This window comes from Nannospalax galili, unplaced genomic scaffold (assembly GCF_000622305.1).
Source record: "Nannospalax galili isolate Female #2095 unplaced genomic scaffold, S.galili_v1.0 scaffold37, whole genome shotgun sequence".
Taxonomy (NCBI): Eukaryota; Metazoa; Chordata; class Mammalia; order Rodentia; family Spalacidae; genus Nannospalax; species Nannospalax galili.
Window position 1 is genome coordinate 2,672,645 of NW_008339765.1, and position 20,999 is coordinate 2,693,643.

The window sequence follows — 20,999 nt, forward strand, 5'->3', positions numbered from 1 at the left end:
ACAGGCCAACCTGATCAACATAATTCTCCATTAAGACTCTCTTCCTAGATGGTTCTAGCTTGTGCCAAGTTGACAGTTAAAACTAGCCAGCACAGTAATTTAACATTTTTTTGTGACTTTCTCTTTATGGAAAATGTCAAACTTATATGAAAATAGAATAATGTAAAGACCCTTATCCAGCCCTAGTTGTGATAAATTCTTGACTGATCATGTATCATGTTTATACTACATCTCTGTCTCCTTTCAACAACAATTATTTTGAAGTAAATCCCACACAATGCATTTTCTCATTTGTTAAATACTGTAGTTGATACATACCTCTGGCAGGTGTGTCCAACCTTTTGATTTGTGACACAACATTGTAATCTTTGAAGTTCACACTTGAGATCTATGCAATTGAATTTTTAAAAATGGTCTGGAGGTTGCCAGGCGTGGTGGTGCACTCCTTTAATCCCAGCACGTGGGAGGCAGAGGCAGGAGGATATCTGTGAGTTCAAGGCCAGCCTGGTCTATAGAGTGAGTTCCAGGACAGATGGGGCTACAGAGAGACCCAGTCTCAAAAAGACCAAAAACAAACAAAAAAGTGGTCTGGGGAGATGGCTCAGTAAGTAAAGTGTTTGCTGTGTAAGTATGAAGTCCTGAATTCACATCTCCAGAATGCACATGAAGCTGAACAGTATTGTATGTCTCTAATCTCAATGCTTCCACACCAAGGTGGGAGATGGAGGTAGGAAAAATCCCTGAGGCTTGTGGGCCAGCTGTCTGGGCATGCACATTGGCAGACAAGAGACTTCAAACAAGGTAGAAGGTAAGGATCAACACCTGAGTTTGTCTCACACACATGTGCCCCAGCAAGACAATCCCTCACAGACATACCCAACCTGATCTACATCAAGATTCTCTTTCCAGAGGCAGACAGAGGTCTATGAGACCAAGGTCTACATAGTGAATTTTAGGTCAGCTGGGGTTACAGAGATACCTTATCTCAAAACAGAAAAATAAAAGCAAGACAATAGACTCTTCCTAGGTGATTCTAGGTTGAGGCAAATTGACAGCTAATATTAACAGAGAGAGAGAGAAAGAGAGAGGGAGGAGGGGAGAGAGAGACAAACACAAATAAGAACAAACACACAAATAATTAAGAACTGTATGCTTGAATTCGGCTCTGGAACAATTTGTTTTCAGAGTGAGTTGCAGGCCATCTGGGGCTACAGGGAGACCCCATCTCAAAAAGACTAAAAAAATCAGATTGAGTGCTGAAGAGATGGCTCAGCAGTTAAGAGCACTGGCTGTTCTTACAGAAGACCTGGGTTCAGTTCCCAGCACCTACATGGTGACTAACAACCATCCACAACTCCACTTCCAGGGGATCTGACTCCCTCTTCTGATACTCAGCACTCACATAAAACGTGGACGTAGCTGCCTGTACCTATAACCCCAGTGCTGTAGGTAGGGAAGAGAGAGGGGGCAGAGACAGGCAGATTCCCAGAGCTCACTGGTCAGATAGTCTAGACAAAGTGGCAAACTTCAAGTTCAGTGAGAGATCCTATCTCAAAAACTGAAATGGAGAGCAACCAAGGAAGACATCTAACATGGCCCTTGGGACTCCATAGGCATATATGTGTGCTTGCAGTGCACACATACACGGGCATACATGAACACATGCACACACATATCCCCCACACACAATACAAAATTAAATAATTGAAGAAATGGATCTATAGGAGGGTTATTCCTTAATCCAAACCCTGAGGAATATGTGTCATTTTCAAGGGCAGAATAAGAAACACAGGAGCAGTTAAAATAATGGGGTAAAATGACCTGGGAGCTAGTGGGAAGGCCAGCCACCTTGGAATGGAAGGCTCTCGCTGGGGATGCAGGGCTGGAATCAGTTTCTTGGCAAGCTTAACTATTAGGTTGAAGAGATTAGATTTCAGAATAGCATCTGTGCCCTTCACCTCAGCTGCCAAGGACTCTGCAGTTAACCAGTAGCTAGTGTGTTTCTGAAAAAAAATCAGGAGTGTGATTAATGTTGGGAGAGAACTATTAGAGTTTGGAGTGGTGAAAAGCAAGATACGGGGAGCAGGAATTTAAATGGATGGCAAGGGAAAGAAAGTAGTCGACACAGAGACAGGATTCTACTTACTCATTGAACAAAGGTTTATTGAGCGCCAAAGAACCTGTTAGTGGGGCTGGAGAAATGGCTCAGCTGTTAAGAGCACTGGCTGCTCTTGCAGAGGACTCAAGTTCGGTTCTCAACACCCACATGACAGCTAACAAACGTCTGTAATTCCAGTTCCCGGGGACTCCAATGCCCTCTTCTGACCTCCATGGGCATTGCATGACATGGGTACACATACGCATGTAGGTAATAACCTCATACATATAAAATAAAAAATAAATAAAATATTTTTTTTAAAAAGGAACCTGTTCTTGCCATGGGAGGCAGGAAACTTTCAAGGGAGATATACTACAGTTATTTAAAGGGGGAAAAGGGACTAATGGTAAAGGAACTATCAAATGAGTTAGAGGATGGGTGGATAGGGTAGAGGAGGAAATATGGGGAAGGATAACTAATACTAAAAGCCTTTTGAAAAACGATAAATACTGTAGAAGCTGTCTAAAATATATGCATGTATAGGTATGAAAGAGGTTAAATAGAGCTCTCCTATAACAGGGGGTTAATTCCTCAATGAGATACTTCATCCTAGCAAATAAAAACCCCCGTACCAGGAATGGGTTATTTCTCTTCAAGTTGTTGGCCAGTGATGTTCCATTGACCCCCAAACATTTCATGTTATTGCCATTTCTCTTGGTTACCCTCTAGAGCTTGATAGCAAGACCCTAGTGCTGAAGGCAATCCGTATTTGGATAATAAAACATGGAGAAATTGAGTAGGTACTGACCTGGAAGCTTCATCCCTACTGGCTAGCATTCATAATGCTTGAAAGTACTATGCACAGTACCAGAGGAGAAAAGTAATCATCATTCTTACCCAGCTGTGAACCCTGTAAGCTACAAAAATGACTGACCTGGCAAGATATGTCCATTAGTGCAACAGTGACACAAATGTTATCAGAGTAACAAATCACCCTCTGATTGTATTTAAGGCCAGCTGTACAAGATGGAGCCCATACTTGGCACCATTATTTAAGGGGCCAAGAACCTGTGGTAGATAGGTCATAGACCCTAGGGGAGAACCTGCTACTAACATTCTACCAAATAGACATAGTATTAAAATGACTCCTAGTGGTTCATTGCTATACTCATAGATTAGTGCATCTCTCAACCCTCATCAGAGAAGCTTCTAGCAGTAAAGGAAATTATCACAGAGACCCACAACAGGTCAATGTGCAGTGAATAAGAGATTACAGAGGGCTCAGCCCTAGTTGGTGCATCTATGTCACACTCCTCCCCACAGGTTCAGGGATCTTCAAGATTATAAGAGCCAGAGGTGAAACAGTGTTTTCCAGACAGCAGGGCAGTTGCACGTATGAACTCACAGCAATTGTGACATACTCAAGTCAAACAAAATCCCAGTCTGGAACGGGGAGGTGTGCAAGAAGTCCCACACCTAACCAAGGAGCTATTGACATACACAAACACACACACAAATACAAATATAAAAACATGCACACACACAAGCACACACATATACACAAACACACATAAACAATCACGTACACATATGCATACATAAACATACACAGGCACACACACAAAATAACTGTAAAAATATTTTTATAAACAAAAATAAATAAAAATAAGAGGAAGCGAAACTGTGCGAGACATTCACTGTTCACCCCTGGCCTCCTTACACATGGGTTGTGAGCACCTGAACACATGTACACATATGAACATGTACACATACTACACACGACACACATTGTACTTTTAAAGGTGATATGACAAAGGATATAGCAAAGTAGGAAAGTGAAGAGTGAAGTGTGTGTGTGTGTGTGTGTGTGTGTGTGTGTGTGCGTGTGCGTGTGTGTGTGTGTGTGCTGGGGTTGAGGCAATGATTTTAGGTTAAGTAGACTGAGGAAAAGCTCTCTGAGGAGATAATGTAAAAGGCCTCACAAACAGTGTAGGAAGGAGAATGACAACAGCAAAAGCCCCAAAAATAGAACAGGGAGGATTGGACCTAGAAGAGCAAGAATGTGGCAGGGCTGGAACCTTGAGAACTGATGCTTAGTGACAGGAGAGAGAGATGGGAGCCAATGCATTTAGTGTGTCATAGAAATATGGACTTGGACTAGTCACTAAGATGGAAGGTATGAGATAGTAAGGCAAATAGGATTGGCATGGTCTGACTCCTATTTTTATGAACTTATTATTTTATTTTAAACAGAATCTCTAGCCCCGCTGGCCTCAAACTCCCTATGTAGCCAAGGATACACTTCTGATCTTTCTACCTCCATGTCCCAACTGTTGGGATTACAGACATACACCACCACACCCAGTATATGCAGTGCTGAGGATCAAACATGGGGCTTTATGTATGCTAGGCAAACACTCTAGAAACTGAACTACAACCCTGGCCCTGATTTTAGATCTTTCTAGGTGGTATTTGAGGGTAGACCAAGAGTGGAAGCAGAGTCATCAGGAGGCACGTAGGTAGTCAAGGTAATGGGTGATGGCAGTTTGGAGCAGAATATGCGGACAGAAGTTATGAAAAGGGCTGGATTCAAGAGCTATTTTGAAGTTGGAGTGGTAGCAAAGTAAAGAGGGAAAAATCAAGGGTGATTTCCCCCAAAACTTGGGGAGAATAGCAAGCCCATTTATTAAGGTGATAAAAGACTGCTAAAGGCAGGGCATGGTGGTGCACAACTTTAGTCCCAGCACTCAGGAGGCAGAGGCAGGTGGATTTCTGTGAGTTCAAGCCAGTCTGGTCTACATAGTGAGTTTCAGGACAGCTGGGGCTACAGGGAGATCTTGTCTCAAAAAAAAAAAAAAACTGCTATAGAAAGGCATTTGGCGCTCACTAAATATTTGTCAAATGAGGGGCTGGGGATGAAGTTTGGTTGGTAGAATGCTTGCCTAGCATGCACAAAGCTTTGGGCTTCATCCCCAGCACCTCATAAGATGGGTAATCCCAGGTGATAGAAAGTGTAAGCCAGAAGATAGGAGTTCAAGGTCATCCTTGACTTCATAGTGAGTTAGAAGGCAGCCTGAGATATGAGAACCTGCCTCAAAAAAAAAAATGAGGCTAAAGAGATGGCTCAGCAGTTAAGAGCACAGCTGCTCTTGCAGAGGACTGGAATTTGGCTTCCAGCAACCACATCTGGATGGTTCACAACTGTCTGAGCAAACCACGGAAAGCAAGCCAATAAGCAGCGTTCCCCCATGGTCTTTGCTTTAGTCCCTCTCTTCAAGTTCCTGCTTGAGTTCATGCCCTGACCTCTCTCAATGATGGACTGTGACTTGGATGTGTAAGATGAAATCAACCGTTCCTTCCTGTGAAGATTCAAATGAGAATGTCCCCCATAGGCTCCAGGTATTTGGACATTTGTTCCCAGTTGGTGGCGCTGTTTTGGGAAGGTACGGCCTTGCTGGAGGAAGCATATCACTTGGGATGAGCTTTGAGAGTTCTTAAGCCTTGCCAGGTTTCCAGTCTCTGCTTCCCGTGCCTGCTTGAAGATGTGATTGCTCAGCTTTCTGCTCTAGCCACCTTCTGCCACCACACCTCCCCCATCATTTTGAACTCTTACCCCTCTGGAACCAGAAGCCAAATAAACGTTTCCTTCTAAAAGTTCCTTGGGTCCTGGTGTTACAGAAAAGTAACTAATACACCTCCCCCAAGATGCCTTTGGTCAGTGCTTTATCTCAGCAAGAGAAAAACTAGGACAGTGTGCTTCTCACAATTATGAGACTGTAAGTGTCTGTAGCAGTCTAAACTCATTTTAGATCATGAAAGACTGCCTTGCTTTCAAGACTTGGGACTGTACAAATCTTTGATGAAATGTGGAGCCCATGGGAGTGTCATGGCAGAAAAAAGTTAACTAGTATTTTAGGAGAAACAGCACCAGGCTGGAAAAAAAATATTTTCAGGACTAGGAGTAAAGAAAAAGAGAGAATTAGGTACTTTTTCCTAAAGCTCCCAGTTTTTGCCTTGACCATGTTCCTCCACTAATGTGCTATTTTAGAAGGTAATGGGGGAATGGGCAAAAGGCAATGTAGGAATGGTTAATCTGTCATGCTCTCTTTAGCTATGCCAGGAAGCTGTGTCTCCATTCTGTTTTATAGGCTATTATCCAAATGTACCTTTGGCATATGGTGCCTGATAAGAAAGCATAGCCTTCATTAGCCGACTTCATTCCTCCTTGCATAGGAACCATGCTCCAGCCCAGCCAAGTAAATCATGTTCACATTGTATGGTAAGGGTGTCATTTCTAGTCCAGGAAAATTTCACTCTGCTGTAAAAGCTGCATTTCAGCAGCTGGCCAAGCCCAAGTTAATTTTTCTTACAGTACTTTAAGTATATAGTAGTTTTAAATTCCTTATTTGAAATAATTTAAACTTCCAGAACAATTTCCATGAATAATAGAGGGAATTGTTACACATTATTCCTGTAAATCCTCTAATTCATACCATTTTGCCACATTTGATATAATCCATCTACCTACCTATTTATCATCTATCTGTCTTCTATCTCTATCATATCTATCATCTTCTCTGTGTCAACTATCACCTATCTATCATAAATCTCTATCATCCATCATCTTTATCATCTTTCTGTCATCTGTCATGTGTCTTTCATTGATCTATTATCTATCATTTATCTATCTATCATCTATCATCTATCTATCATCTATCTATCTAATCTATCATCTATTTTTCTATCTAACATTTATCAATCATATATCTCTGTCATCTATTATCTATCATCTATCTATTATGTGTCTTTCTATAACTAGCAATTTATAGCCTCAGATCTTATTGCTACTATCAGTGTTGAACTGTTAAGAGGAAGTTTTAGATACTCCCTCCTTCCCTGATGTATCTCCTATGATTAAGGATATCCTCTTTCATAACTCTAGGACATTACTAAATTCACAAAGTATCACTCAGATACCATATTACTATCTCCTGCACAGTCTACATTGAAGTTCTACCAGTTCTTCCTATACTATGCTTTTTTAACATTTTACTTACTTCAAGTCTACATTTCTGTACTTATTTATCATGTATATGTTGATTTGAATATAGTATATGTTGTGGAATGACTAAGTTGGACAGGTTGATGTACAGTCATTATTTTATATTTAATTTGTGCATGTGCCTTATGTGTGTGACATTTAAAATCTCAGAAATTTTCTTTTTATTTATTTTTACATATTTTATGTGTGTGAATGTATTGCCTTGTGTGTAAGTGCACCTGTGTCATGCAATGCCCACGGAGGTCAGAAGAAAGCATTGAATTCCACTGGAACAAGAGTTCCAGATTGTTGTTAGCCACTATGTGGGTGCTGAGAATCGAACCCAGGTCCTCTGCAAGAGCAATCAGTGCTCTTAAGCGCTGAGACATCTCTCTAACCCCCAAATCGCAACAAGTTTCAAGAATGCAACTACTGTCATCATGCTGTACAATAGATCTCTCTTGTCTATCTGAAATTCTCTACTTTGGGTCAAAATTGCCCTCATCCCACCCCCATCACCCTGATAACCACCACCCACACTCTATGTCTATGAGTTCAGCTCTCTTAAATGTCACACATAGTCATGCAGGACTTGTCTATCTATGTCTATATCTTTACTCATGTCACAAAGGACAAGATTCCCTCCTTTTTTAAAAGAAAGGGAGGAAGGGACAGGCAGATCTCTGTGAGTTCAAGGCCAGCCTGGTCTACATAGTGAGTTCCAGGACAGCTGGGGCTACAGGGAGACCCTGCTCCAAAAAGACAAAAAAGAAAGTTCTCTTTAAAGACTAGAATTCCATTGAATATATATACACCCCAGTGTTTTTATCTTTTTGCTGATGGACATTTGTTGATTGTACATCTTAGCTACTGTGAATAAAAATGCAATGGACATGGGACTGCAATTAGATTTTTTTATTTATCTAATAACCACATAATTAGTAGAAGCATTTCATTACAACAGCATTGACATAGTCAATAACAGTTTCCAGAGCAAAGATGCATCTCTTTCAAAATTGGCTGTAAATTTTTAGGTTCAGAGTGTTGAATTAATACAGTTATACATTATTGTTCTCAGTATAAACCCCATAAGACATAAAATTGAATGAGGTTTTAACCTTTAAAAAAGATCTCCATTTCATTTTAAAATATACTGTTTCATACAGGAAAACTCATTTTTAATGAAACGAACACTTAGATGTTTGCACATGCATGCAGACAATTAGATTTAATTTCCTCTGGAAATCCCTCTAGTAATGAGACTATTGGATATCATAGCTCTAATTTTAATTTTTTTAAATTTTTATTATTTTTTATATTATGTGTATAACTTTATTGTCTGCATGTGTGTAAGTGCACCCACGTTGTGCAATGCACATAGAGGTCAGAAGAGGGCGTCAGATCCCCTGGAACTGGAGTTTCAGATGGTTGTCAGCTGCTGTGTGCATGCTGGGAACTGAACCCAAATCCTCTGCAAAAGGCAAGAACAGTCAGTGCTCTTCACTACTAAGCCATCTCTCCAGCCCCTAATTTTAATTTTTTGAGGAACTTAAATTCTGTTTTCTCATGATGGCTATACTTATTTACATTCTCATCAACAGTGTACAAAAGCTTCCTTTTTCCTATATCCAATTATCACCTTTTAGCTTTAAAAATGGTTTTTAAAATTTTAATTATATGTGTATGTGTATGTCTGTATATGAATGTGCATGTATGAGTGCAGGTACCCATGGAGTCCAGAAGAGGTCATCAGATCTCCTACAGCTAGAGTTACAGGGGGTTCTGAGCCATCTGACATGGGTGCTGGGAACAGAACTTGGGTCCTCTGAAAGAGCAGTACTTGTTCTTAACTGCTGAGACCAGTCTCCAGCTTCCTTTTTGTCTTTCTTATATTAGCTATTTAATGTGTGTGAAGTGATATCTTAGTGTGTATTTATTTATTTATTTATTTATTCCATGTGCTTGGAGGGGAGGCATGTCCATGCCATGGCTCAAATGTGGAAGAGATCAGACGACAACTTTCAGGAGTTGGTTTACATCATCTACCTTATTTTGGAGGCAGGGTCTCTCCTGTTTCTGCCATCCTAAGTACTCCCATGAGCTACCAGGCAATTTTCCTCTTTCTACCTTCCATCTCACTAGAGGAGGAGAGCTGGGATCACAAACTGGAGCCACTGCATCTGGCTTTTCACATGGGTTCTGGTATCAAACTTAAGTTGTTGGGCTTTCTTTGCAGGCACTTTTACCCACTGGACCATTCCTCTGGCCCTCACTGTACTTTTAATTTGCATTTTAGTGATATTGAGCTTTTGTCATATATTCATTGGACATTTATGTGTCTTGAGAAATGTCAATTCAGGTCCCTTTGGCAACTTTCTTAATCTAGTTGTTTTCTTACTATCAAGATGCAGCTCTATACTAGTTAGGTTTTTTCAACTTGGCACAAACCTAGACATACTTGGGAAGAGCAAACCTCCATCAGATTGACCTGTGGTCATATCTGTGGGACATTTGCTTGATGGCTAATTGATGTAGGAGGGCCCAGCCCACTGTGGGTGGTGCATTCCTGAGCAGGTGGGCCCGGGCCATATAAAAACGGTAACTGAGCAAGCCAGGGCAAACAAACCAGCAAGTAATGTCCCTCCATGGTCTCTACTTCAATTCCTGCCTCAAGTTCCTCCCTTGACTTCTCTAGATGATGGACTGTAACCTACAAGCCAAATAAACCTTCCTCTTCCCAAGCTGTTTTTGGTCAGTGTTTTATCACAGCAACAGAAAGCACATTGGAACAAGCTCCTTGTAGATGTTTCTACCCGCTCTGTGGTTATCTTCATCTGTGAATGACTGCCTCTGCTGTGCATCAACAATGCTGTACAGCCACCTTCTCCATCTAGATCCAAACACTTCCATTGAATGGAAACACCAAGCCAAATATCAGCATTCATCTCTCTCTGCATTCAGACTGTGTATGCAATGTGACCAGCTGCCTCATGCCCCTGGCACCATGCCTTCCCGAACCATGATGGACTGCAGCCTTCAACAGTGAGTCAAAACAAACATTTTCTTCCTTAACTTGGTTTTATCATACATTTTTTGGGGGCACAGTAATGAGTAAGTAACTAATACTGTGCTATAGCAAATGCATCTGTGTTTATTTAGTCACGTTTAGTGGTTGTGGTAATTTTAAAACATGTCTAACATTTGACACTCTTCCCTGCAAAGGGTAGTGGTAATTTTCCTCCTGTTGTGTGAGGCTTGGCTTTGTGATCTCATTCTAATAAGAAGAATATGGTGAAAATGGTGATTTTACTTCTGAAGCCACAAAAGACACTGTGGCTTCCTCCTGGCTCTTTCTCATACTTCCTTTTCTGGGAGAAGCCAGTGGCCCACCATGTCATGCAGACACTCAAGCAGCCTGTATAGGTGGGACTAGGATTGTAATCAGTGGTAGAATACATGCATAGCATGCAGAAGGCCTCAAGTTTGATCCTTAGGATGTGAGCCACAATGGATAGGGGCTAGGATGGAGAAAGGAGGAGGCCAGGAGAGGAAAAGAGTTGTTGGTGGACTGACCTGGCTGCAATCTGACTTTTGTGCCTTCTGGGAATGAAACAATGGAATGCTGGGATCTGTTCTGAATCATAGAGGCTGACAGTTAAATTATCAGGGATTTTAAACACAACCATTATTAAAAATTAAATTATGGGGGCTGGAGAGATGGCTTAGTGGTTAAGAGCACTGACTACTCTTGCCTCTTGCTGAGGACTTGGGTTCAGTTCCCAGCACCCACATGGTAGCTAACAATCATCCATAACTCCAGTTCCAGGGGCTCTCCAATGCCTTCTCCTGGTCTCAGGCATTGTACACACAGTACACTTACTTATATGCTGGCAAAACACATATATACATAAAATAAAAAGAAATAAAAAATTATTAATTAAATTACATATGAACTTGCAATTAAATATAACAAACACAAAGACAATAAGTACTTATTTAGCTCCTAATTATTTAGCTGCTGTCATCTTACTATTGCCTATATACTTGTCTTGAGGTACCCTATCTCTATTGTCTCTAGGTGCTGTAAACACTATAGTAGTGTTCTACTATGAGTCTCTATCCAGCTTCATGTCCAGTGTAGTTTGAACTTGGCCATGGTGGGAGCCCAAAAGCATGGAATCGTATCACAGAAATAAAAAACACTATAAACCTGAGCTCTTTTCCTAGAATCTGGTCATTAAATCCTTACTAAAACAAAATATGCAGATATATGTTTTCATGAAATGTTTCTGCTGGGAATATTTTGGGATGATTAAGCCTTGTCATTTTGAGAAGACTTAGAATCACCATGGGACAAAAAAACTCTGGGCATGTTTGTGAAGGAGTTTCTCAATTAGGTTAATTGATGTGGAAAGATCCACTCTGATTACAGGTGGCACCATTCTATGGACTAAGATCATGGGTTGCATAAAAGGAGAAAGTGAGCCACCACCAGCATTCATGCCTCTCTGCTTCCTGACTGCAGAAACAATGTGACCAGTGACCTCACACTCCTGCCACTGTGATGGGCTGTATCTCCTTGAACTGTGAGTGAGAACAAACTCTTCCAACCTTAAACTGCTTCTTATGAAACAAGCAATGGATAAACATGGTATATTCCAAGTAGAGATCTTTGTTTTCATGGAATATTTCTGTAGGGAAATAATGGACCTTGACTTGCTCACCTGGCCACTTACAAAGCTTCTAAATAGTTTTCTTTGTTAGAGGTGCCATGTCCCTCTAAGTAGCCCTAGGAGATAGAATCTGTTTTTTTAAAAAAATCCCCAAAAAGTCAATCCAAATTAACAAAATCAGAAATGAAAGGGAAAACACATAACAGACACCAAAAAGATTCAGAACACTATAAGAAATTTATTTTCGGTCTTTTTGAGACAGGGTCTCCCTGTAGCCCCAGCTGTCTTGGAACTCACTATGTAGACCAGGCTGGCCTTGAACTCACAGAGATTTGCTTGCCTCTGCCTCCCAAGCACCGGGATTAAAGGCATGCGTCACCACGGCTGACTATTTGAAAATCTATATTCTATTAAATTTGAAAATCTAAAAGAAATGTATGAATTTCTAAAGTCATGGAAACTACCAAAGCTAAGTCAAGAGACCAACAGCTTAAACAGATCCATAACAAATAAGGAAATTGAAACAGTGAAACAAAACTTCCTAACTAAAAATGTCCAGGCCCAGATGGATTCACAGCAGAATTATACCAGATAGTCAAAGAAGATCTATAACCAATATTACTTAAATTACTCAAAAAGATAGAAACAGAGGGAAAATGCCTAAACTTCTATGTAGCCAATATCACTCTAATACCAAACCAGGTAAAGATACAACAAAAAAGAAAACTACAAGCCCATATCTTTAATGAACATAGATACAAAAATTCTCAACAAAATACTTGCAAACTGCATATAGACACATATCAAAAAGATCATCTACCATGATAAAGTTAGCTTTATTCCAGAGACACAGGGATGACTCAATATACTTGTCAATAAATGTAATAAATCATATAAATGGCCTTAAAAGACAAAAATCACATGGTAGTCTCAACAGATGCAGAAAATGTCATTACTTGGGGAAAGAAAGGAGATCAGCTGGAGGGGAATATAAGGGGTGGAAGTAAGGGAGGGGAGCAAATGAGAACAAAATATAATCACACACACACACGAATAGGCCATGATGAACCCATAATTTTGCATGATAAACTAACAAATATTAACAAATAACTAATATATTAATATAATAAATGTTAGAGTTGCTTTATTAGAAACCCAGTCTAGCTCCTTTGGGATACAGTTCTGGTACATGGGAAATTCATTTTGATTTACCTTCCCTGGAAGAATAGATCAGCTCTCCCTCAACTCAAGAGAGTTTGCTACGGTATTTGAATGCTTTTTTTTTCTTTAAAATTTTTATTTTGTGTGTGTGTGTGTGTGTGTGTGTCTGTGTGTGTATGCACGCACTTGTATAGTTTTGCACAGAGGTCAGAGGACAATTTGCTGTAGTTGTTTATGTTCTTCCATCATGTGTATCATGGAGATGTAACTCAGGTTATCAGGCTTGGTGGCAAGCACCTTTACGTGCCAAGCCAATTTACTAGCCCTGAATGACTTTTGGAGGTGCCCGTCCTTACCCTTTGTTTGGACTAAGACATAAGAATCACATTTCCCAAATCCAACCCAGATCCTGATGGGCTTCTGATCATAGTATGACTCTTTTCAGAAAATTCATCAGACCCTCTGAGGTTCCTGCCACTCCCTCCTACACTTCTCTCCCATCTGGATACAATTCTGCCCCTGCTGTATGTGGTCTTGTGGTCTTGGGAGATCATAGAGTACATAGAATATGAAAGCTTGACTGAAAAGGAGACTCCATCTAGCTAGAAAGAAGTCATTTATGCCGAGCTGAGACTTTTTTGTGGTGCAGCTGTTTTGGGGGTCATGCAACACTCCTGCAAGTAACCCTTTACTTGTACCCTATAGGTATGCCCAATATATTCATTGGTTTGCCAAGTTGGACTTTAATGGAATCATTACTTTGGGCTCTTGTTGGCATCCTATTTAGACTGAGTAGATGTTTGTTTTCATTTCCCCAGGAAAAAAATGACTCAACAAACATGGATAGTCTAATGCCCCACAGTAGATCACGATTGTCTGAACTTCCTATGGTTTCTTCTGTGCTTTGGAATCTTTGCTTTAAGCAAGAGAAAACTGGAAGGGTCACATATAGCAACCTGCTGCATACATCATGGCCATAGTGCTTTTTTCCCCCCAACTTTATCTTTTGGGGAAGAGTCAATCCAGGTTGACAGTGGCCACATAGGCTGTGGTATTCCAGGGACTCTCCAGTTTGTCCTGGCTTGTTCTCTTAGTGACTAGGGACGGGTAAGAGCTCAAGTGTGAACCCAGTGACAAGAGAGAGTCAAAGTTGTACTGGGTGTATCTGGAACAGAGGACACCAGAGATGACTGAATCAGCCAGAAGCATCAGAGGTCAAGTGCATGCTGGGAAATGGGCTCATGGGTCAGTGTGCTGCTCATTTCTATGCTTTAGACTGCTGCCAGGGAGCCTGGTCAGCTGGTTGAAGGGTAAGGTGGGCATGGACAGAGGTACTTGAAATTGCTGTCTGATGGACCTTTCACTTTCTTGCTCAATTCCTTAACTCATTTTGCCTTCAAGTGATACTCAAGTAAGAGATTTGTTTATTTATTTATCCATTTATTTACTTACTTATTTATGTATTTATTTATTTAATTAATTCTTCAAGTGATACTCAAGTAAGAGATTTGTTTATTTATTTATCCATTTATTTACTTACTTATTTATGTATTTATTTAATTAATTAATTAATTTATTTATTTAGTATTTGATAGAGGGTCTCAAGTAGTTCAGATTTACCTTGAACTCCTAATCTTCTGCTTCTACCTTCTGAGTGCTCGCATTCCAAGTATGCACCAACATGCCCAGCTACAAGTGAGAGAATTTTTAAGTAAGCATTGATTTAGTGTCTAGACTGGTATGGACTGCTCAGAAGATACTAAGGAAAGTATCCATGCATTTAGGCAGAGGATAGTGATGTATTCCTACAGTCCCAGCACATGTAAGGCTAAGGCAGGATTGTGAGTTTGAGGCCAGCCTGGCCTATATAGTGAGACCCTGTTTCAAAACAATCATAACAACAACAACAAAAATCTCTGAAAAAACAAAAAGCATCTAGATTTATTATCTTCTAGCTCAGCAAATACTGCCCCAACTGGATAATCAGCTTTGTTTCCATGGTTTCCTTGAGGCCAGTCACCAAAAAGTCACCAGGCTGCTCAGCATCAGGTAATGTCTGGTTTACTGTTGCTCTCAGTTGGGTGAGCTCTCTGCTCATTGGCAGAGAGCTTGCCCACAAATGCCTCTCTCTTACCGAAAAGCCTTTAGGTTCTCATCACATGCTAATTAAAAGTCTAAACTCTCTTGTCTTATTTTTAGAGTACACTTTGGTCTCCCCAGAACTCACCTGACCTGTCTTATTTTTAGTTGCTTCACTATATGCACTCTGCCAAACCAGTTGTATAGCTCTGTCTGGACGCACCTTTTCCTCTTGCTTATACATTTCTACTCTCTTGGAAAAACACTTTCTCCTTTGCCAATGTCATATTCACTATTAAAATCAAGCTCAGGTCTGGAGATGTTGCTCAGTGGTTGTTTCATGAGACTTTTCCCAGGGAGACACAACACACACATACACACACACACCTCCTCACCTGAGATAGGGAACCCATGACAGGCCAAAATAATGATTGTGCCAAGGTCCAGTTTGGTGACCTACTGAGTTTTTATGGGGTTACTACCAGGAGCAGGGATGACCCAAATGCAGCTGCATCTCGGAAAAGCCCACCCCAACCAGGGTGACAACTCATGAAAACCACAACCCTGGAGCTCTCTGCACAATTTGCAGAGTCTGAGAATCTCCTCCTGGCAGCTGAGATGGTCAGTCTCCTCCCCAAGCAATTATTTATGGCTTCTATAACCTTGGGAGGGGCCCTTGGTGAGCTTGTAAGTTTCTGCTTTCCCAGATGTGTGAAACAGTGGTAGAGCACTTGCCTGGCATGCATAAGGCCCTGGGTTCATTCCCAGCAAAACACACACATGCACACACACACACACACACCCAAGGTCAGACACCACTTGCCTCTTAAAGGCTTCTCTGTATCTACAAAAAAATATTATGCCCTCAAAGCTCAGGTTATAGAACAATGATTGGGCCCCAATCACACACTGTTTAGAGATGCCTGTTCTATATATGTTTGGAACTTTTATTCAAATCTGTGCTGACTAGTCACAAGAGCCAAGAGATGGAATTAGCTTAGATGTTCATTAACAGATGAACAACAAAGAAATTGTGATATATTTATACTCACTAGAGCTTTGTTCCTTGATTTAAAAAAAGAATAAAATCATGTCATGTTAAGCAAAATGACTTAGACTCAGGGCTGGAGAGATGGCTCAGCAGTTAAGAGCACTGACTGCTCTTGCAGAGGACTTGGGTTCGATTCCCAGCACCCATATGGTGGCTATGAACCCATCCTTAACTCCAGTTCCAGGGGAATCAAAAGCTCTCTTCTGACTTCTGCAGCATTGCATGACACAGGTGCACTCACATACATGCAACCCATACGACTTAGACTCAGGGCTGGAGAGATGGCTCAGTAGTTAAGAGCACTGACTGCTCTTGCAGAGGACTTGGGTTCGATTCCCAGCACCCATATGGTGGCTATGAACCCATCCTTAACTCCAGTTCCAGGGGAATCAAAAGCTCTCTTCTGACTTCTGCAGCATTGCATGACACAGGTGCACTCACATACATGCAACCCATACACTTGTACACATAAAATAAAAATAATAATAATAAAACACAAGTTAGACTCATAAAGATAAATACTGCATATTTTCTCTCATACATGAAATTTAGAATAAAATATACATATATAGGGTGTGAAAGAAGAATGGAGATGTCAGGGGAGGAAAGGGACCAATGGGGGAAGAGGTTAAAGAGGGAAGACTATGAGCAAAGTACCATGATATATATCTAGAGGGGTACCCCCTATTGAGGGGACACTCTAGAGGTTTTGTTCCTCCAACCTCCCCATAAATTCCATGGAGTCTTAGGGGTTTATTACCTACAATAGCACTTAATACCTTGATATCTAAGAACCTCCCAAGTTGATGACATCTATCTCAGTGTATCATTTACCCCATAAAATGCAGTATGGTTCAATTTCAAAAGAAATCTAGGGGGCTAGAGAGATGGCTCAGTGGTTAAGAACACTGTTTTTGCAGAAACAGTGTTTCTTCTTTGCAGAAGACCTGGGTTCGAATCCCAGCACCCACATGGCAGCTATCAACTACCCAAAACTCCAGTTCCAGGGGATCTGACAGCCTCTTCTATCCTCTGTGGGCATTTCACAACATGGGTGCACTTACCTACATGCAGACATAACATTCATACACATAAAATAAAAAAAATAGAAAAGAAATCTATATACAATGCATACTTTTTAAAAAACAGGAATCCCGATATATTTAACTGTTTCTTAGCAACAAATCAACTATTTATCAAGTTGGCCAGTGCCCAGCATCCTGGTAGATGCAGACAATATGATATCACACAATTGACACTGGTGAGAGATTGAATATAGAGACAGACACTAGCTAGACATATAGAAAAGCAGGCCTCTGGCTCACAACCTCTACACCAACCATATCAGAAAGATAACTACTGTATTTGCAAGTAATCGACCCCAAATGGCCAGAACTTGATAAACAACTTCCAGTTTCCCTAGATGTTTTGTTTCTAACTTATTCTAGATCATAGAAAACCAAATATGCACACTTAGTGTGCTGGATAGCTTTAGTGTCAACTTGACACACCTGGGTAGAGGGAGCCTCAATTGGGGAATTTCCTCCATAGGACTGGCCTGTGGCCATGTCTGTGGGGCATCTTCTTGATTATTGAGTGATGTGGGAGGGCCCAGCCCACTGTGGGTGGTGCCACCCCTGGGCAGGTGGGCCTATGTTGCATAAGAAAGCAGGCTGAGCAGGAGCCAGGGGAGCAAGCCAGTAAGCAGCATTCCTCCATGGCCTATGCTCCAGCTTCTGCCTCCAGGTTCCTGCCCTGAGTTCCTACCTTGGACTGCCCAGATGAACTGTGACCTGGGATATGTAAGCTAAGTAAACCCTTTCCTCCCCAAGTTGATATTGATCAAAGTGTTTTGTCACAGCAATGGAGAAACACACTAGGACACTTAGCCAACCATTTCCATTGCCTTGCTTCTGGTTAATAGCTTCTAACTTACACCTGCTAATGCCCTCAAGTCAGAGCTGGAGGCATACCTGAATCTTGCTTTCCATTACAAAGCTTTACCACTGCCCTGTTTGCTTTGAGTCATTGCCAAATGCAAGTGATGGTGACCATCTGCCTTGCTGGAGCAAATTTGAATACAGGTCAGTCCTTTTTGTCCCTGGGAGACCAGTCTCAAGATCCCATTAAGACATCAGACTCCAAGGATACTCAAGTCCTGCTCTGAAAAAAATATGTACATAAAACTGACACACATTTCCCCATTTCCTTTAAATAGTTTCTAGAGATGAGTCTCTCACTGACTTGGAACTTACCACATAGGCCATGCTGGCTGAACAGAGAACCCCAAGGATCTGCCTGTCTCTGCCTTCTCAGTGCTAGAATTACAAGTGTACTACTAATGCCTGGATTTTTAATGTTTTTTTTTTTAATGCACATGAATGTTTATCCTGCATGAGTATACATGCACCAAATGAGTGCAATGCTTGCAGAGGCCAGAAGAGGGCGCCAGATCCCCTGGAACTTTAGTTTTAGATTGTTGTAGCTGTCATGTGGGTGATGGGAACAGAATCCTAGGTCCTCTACAAGAGTAGCTACTGCTCCTAACTGCTGAGCCTTGCCTTTTTTTTTTTCTTTAACGTGGGGTCTAGGGAATTGAACTCAGGTCCTCGTGCTTGAATGGCAAGTATTTTACCCACTGAGTTATCTCCCCAACCATGTAAATAGTTTTTATACCATATATGTTAGAGGAAATTGACAAAAAGAATTTGCATATTTAATACAGATGCAATTTTTATCCTGAATATTTTCAATCTATAGTTTGTTATATTCATGGACATTTAACCTATAGCTACAAAGACTGGCTGTCAATATACCTTGAGTGTTTACATTTGGGTATTTGCTTATTCCCATATTTGGAACTCACAGGTTAGAAGTGAGTTCGGCTATCATTTAAGAGGTCCAAAGACAGACCATAGTCATTTGCAGTTTCCTAAGACTTGAACTTAAATTGCTGCCTTTGAAACTGGTATATTGGAGAGCTTGCCAATGACTAGGCTGGATACACACAAATTTGATTTTGTATTTACATTGTGGCACAAGTAATTTGGGGAAAAATTACGTTCTCTAGACTGAATTTGGGAGCACTTTTTGGAAGGTGTCAGACTTAATGTCTGATGGATCTTAAAAGACTATAATAGATTTCAAAAGTGCTTAAACAGGGATCAACTTTGAAGAATAAAAAGGAGACTGATAAAAAGATCAAGCCTGTGAGACAAGGAAAAGAGCTGCCAATGAACTGTATTAGCAACCTGACCCAAGTTACTCCATTTTGCCCAGAGCAGCTATTTCAAGAGTGACTTCTGTTCCACTTATGGGAAATACCCAGAAGGGGGGCAACCTTGAGTCCTGAGAAAATGGCCTAACCACAAAACTGTGAAATATGTTGATCTGGGACATCCTGCAGCTGGCTAACTGCTTGTTTTGCTTCTGTAACTTGCTTGCTATTTCAGGTCACCTTGACATATAGTATGAGACCACCCTATTATTCAGTGACTATCTGGTAACTGTTGATTTTGACTTCTGTTACAATGTTTGCTTCTTATGGCTAGGTAGTTGACTAATTTTAAAAATTGCCGAGTTGTACACTTGCCTAGCTTGCCCACACAGTAACAGACTGTTGATTGGTGGATTCAAACTCTGCTATGTTGTACAAACCTGATTGGCTCACAGATGTTCTGTTTAAACTATGCTTTTTATAATCCTATAAAAACCCTAAACGGCTAATGTTCGAGGCTGCTTCTACTCCCAACATAGACAGCCCATTGGTGGTAATAAAATTTTGCCTTGCTACTTTCTACTAAAATGGTGTTCGTGATTTTGTTCAAACTCTGACCTGCAACACCAACAGATAGAAATAGAGAATTAGGAAAGGAATTAGGTATATTGAAAAGATCAAGAATCAGCAGGATGTTCAAGTTCATTCAACCAATATTGGCTGTCAACTCTGTAATAGGAATTGTTCTATACACAGCGGAGAAAAAACAAAAATCCTGCTGTTGTGGAACTCATATTTTAAAATGTTATTGTTGAGATGTGATGGGAAGGGAAAGACAAAGATCCATGTTTCTAAGACTTATCCACAAAGAAATAAGAGGTGGGGCTGCCAGGCATGGTGTCCCATGCAAACAGTCATAGTCAGACTGTTAGAAATGGTAGAGTCCTTGTCTAGCACCTACAAGCCCTGAGTCTGACCCCTAGGTATTTGAAAACAAAACAAACACAAACAACAACAAAACAACACAAAACAACAAAAAACTCAGAACATGGAAGCTACCAGATCAGACAACAGATAGTAACTTTCCAAAGGTGACCTTGAAGTGACTGAGGATTTAGCCGGGGTAAGGTGTGCAGACATACATATGGCAAAAATGGAAGGAATTCCTGAGTTGGTCAATTTCCTTCAGACAGCCAGGGGGAAAACATTAATAGAAGAGTTGAACTAGGTTTGCTACTATATGAAAACAATCTACTTAGAATTAGTTTATATGACACAAGAACATTGGCACCATTGTCATTTAGTAGATGCTCTGAAAAAGGGGGCAATACTGGCAACATATTTACATGCTATCATTTTAGAAACATTTATAGCTGGAGAAATGGAGGCACAGTAGTATTGATAATCTTCAAGATTCCATAACAATTGTCAGATTAGGAATTAGAATTCAGATTAAGAATTAGAACCCACTTTAGTTGACTCTTAGATCTTGAAAGATTAGCTTCATCATGCTTTTTTTCCCCAGACTATATCATATATGTAGATAAAAAATTCTTAAGTGTACAATGAACCTGGCATCCTAAGGTATGTCAATGAAATGGAAAAATAGTGCTGAAATAATGAGTTATGCCTAACTATATTCCCTGTATATAATAATTTCAAGTACATGGCTATAGGTT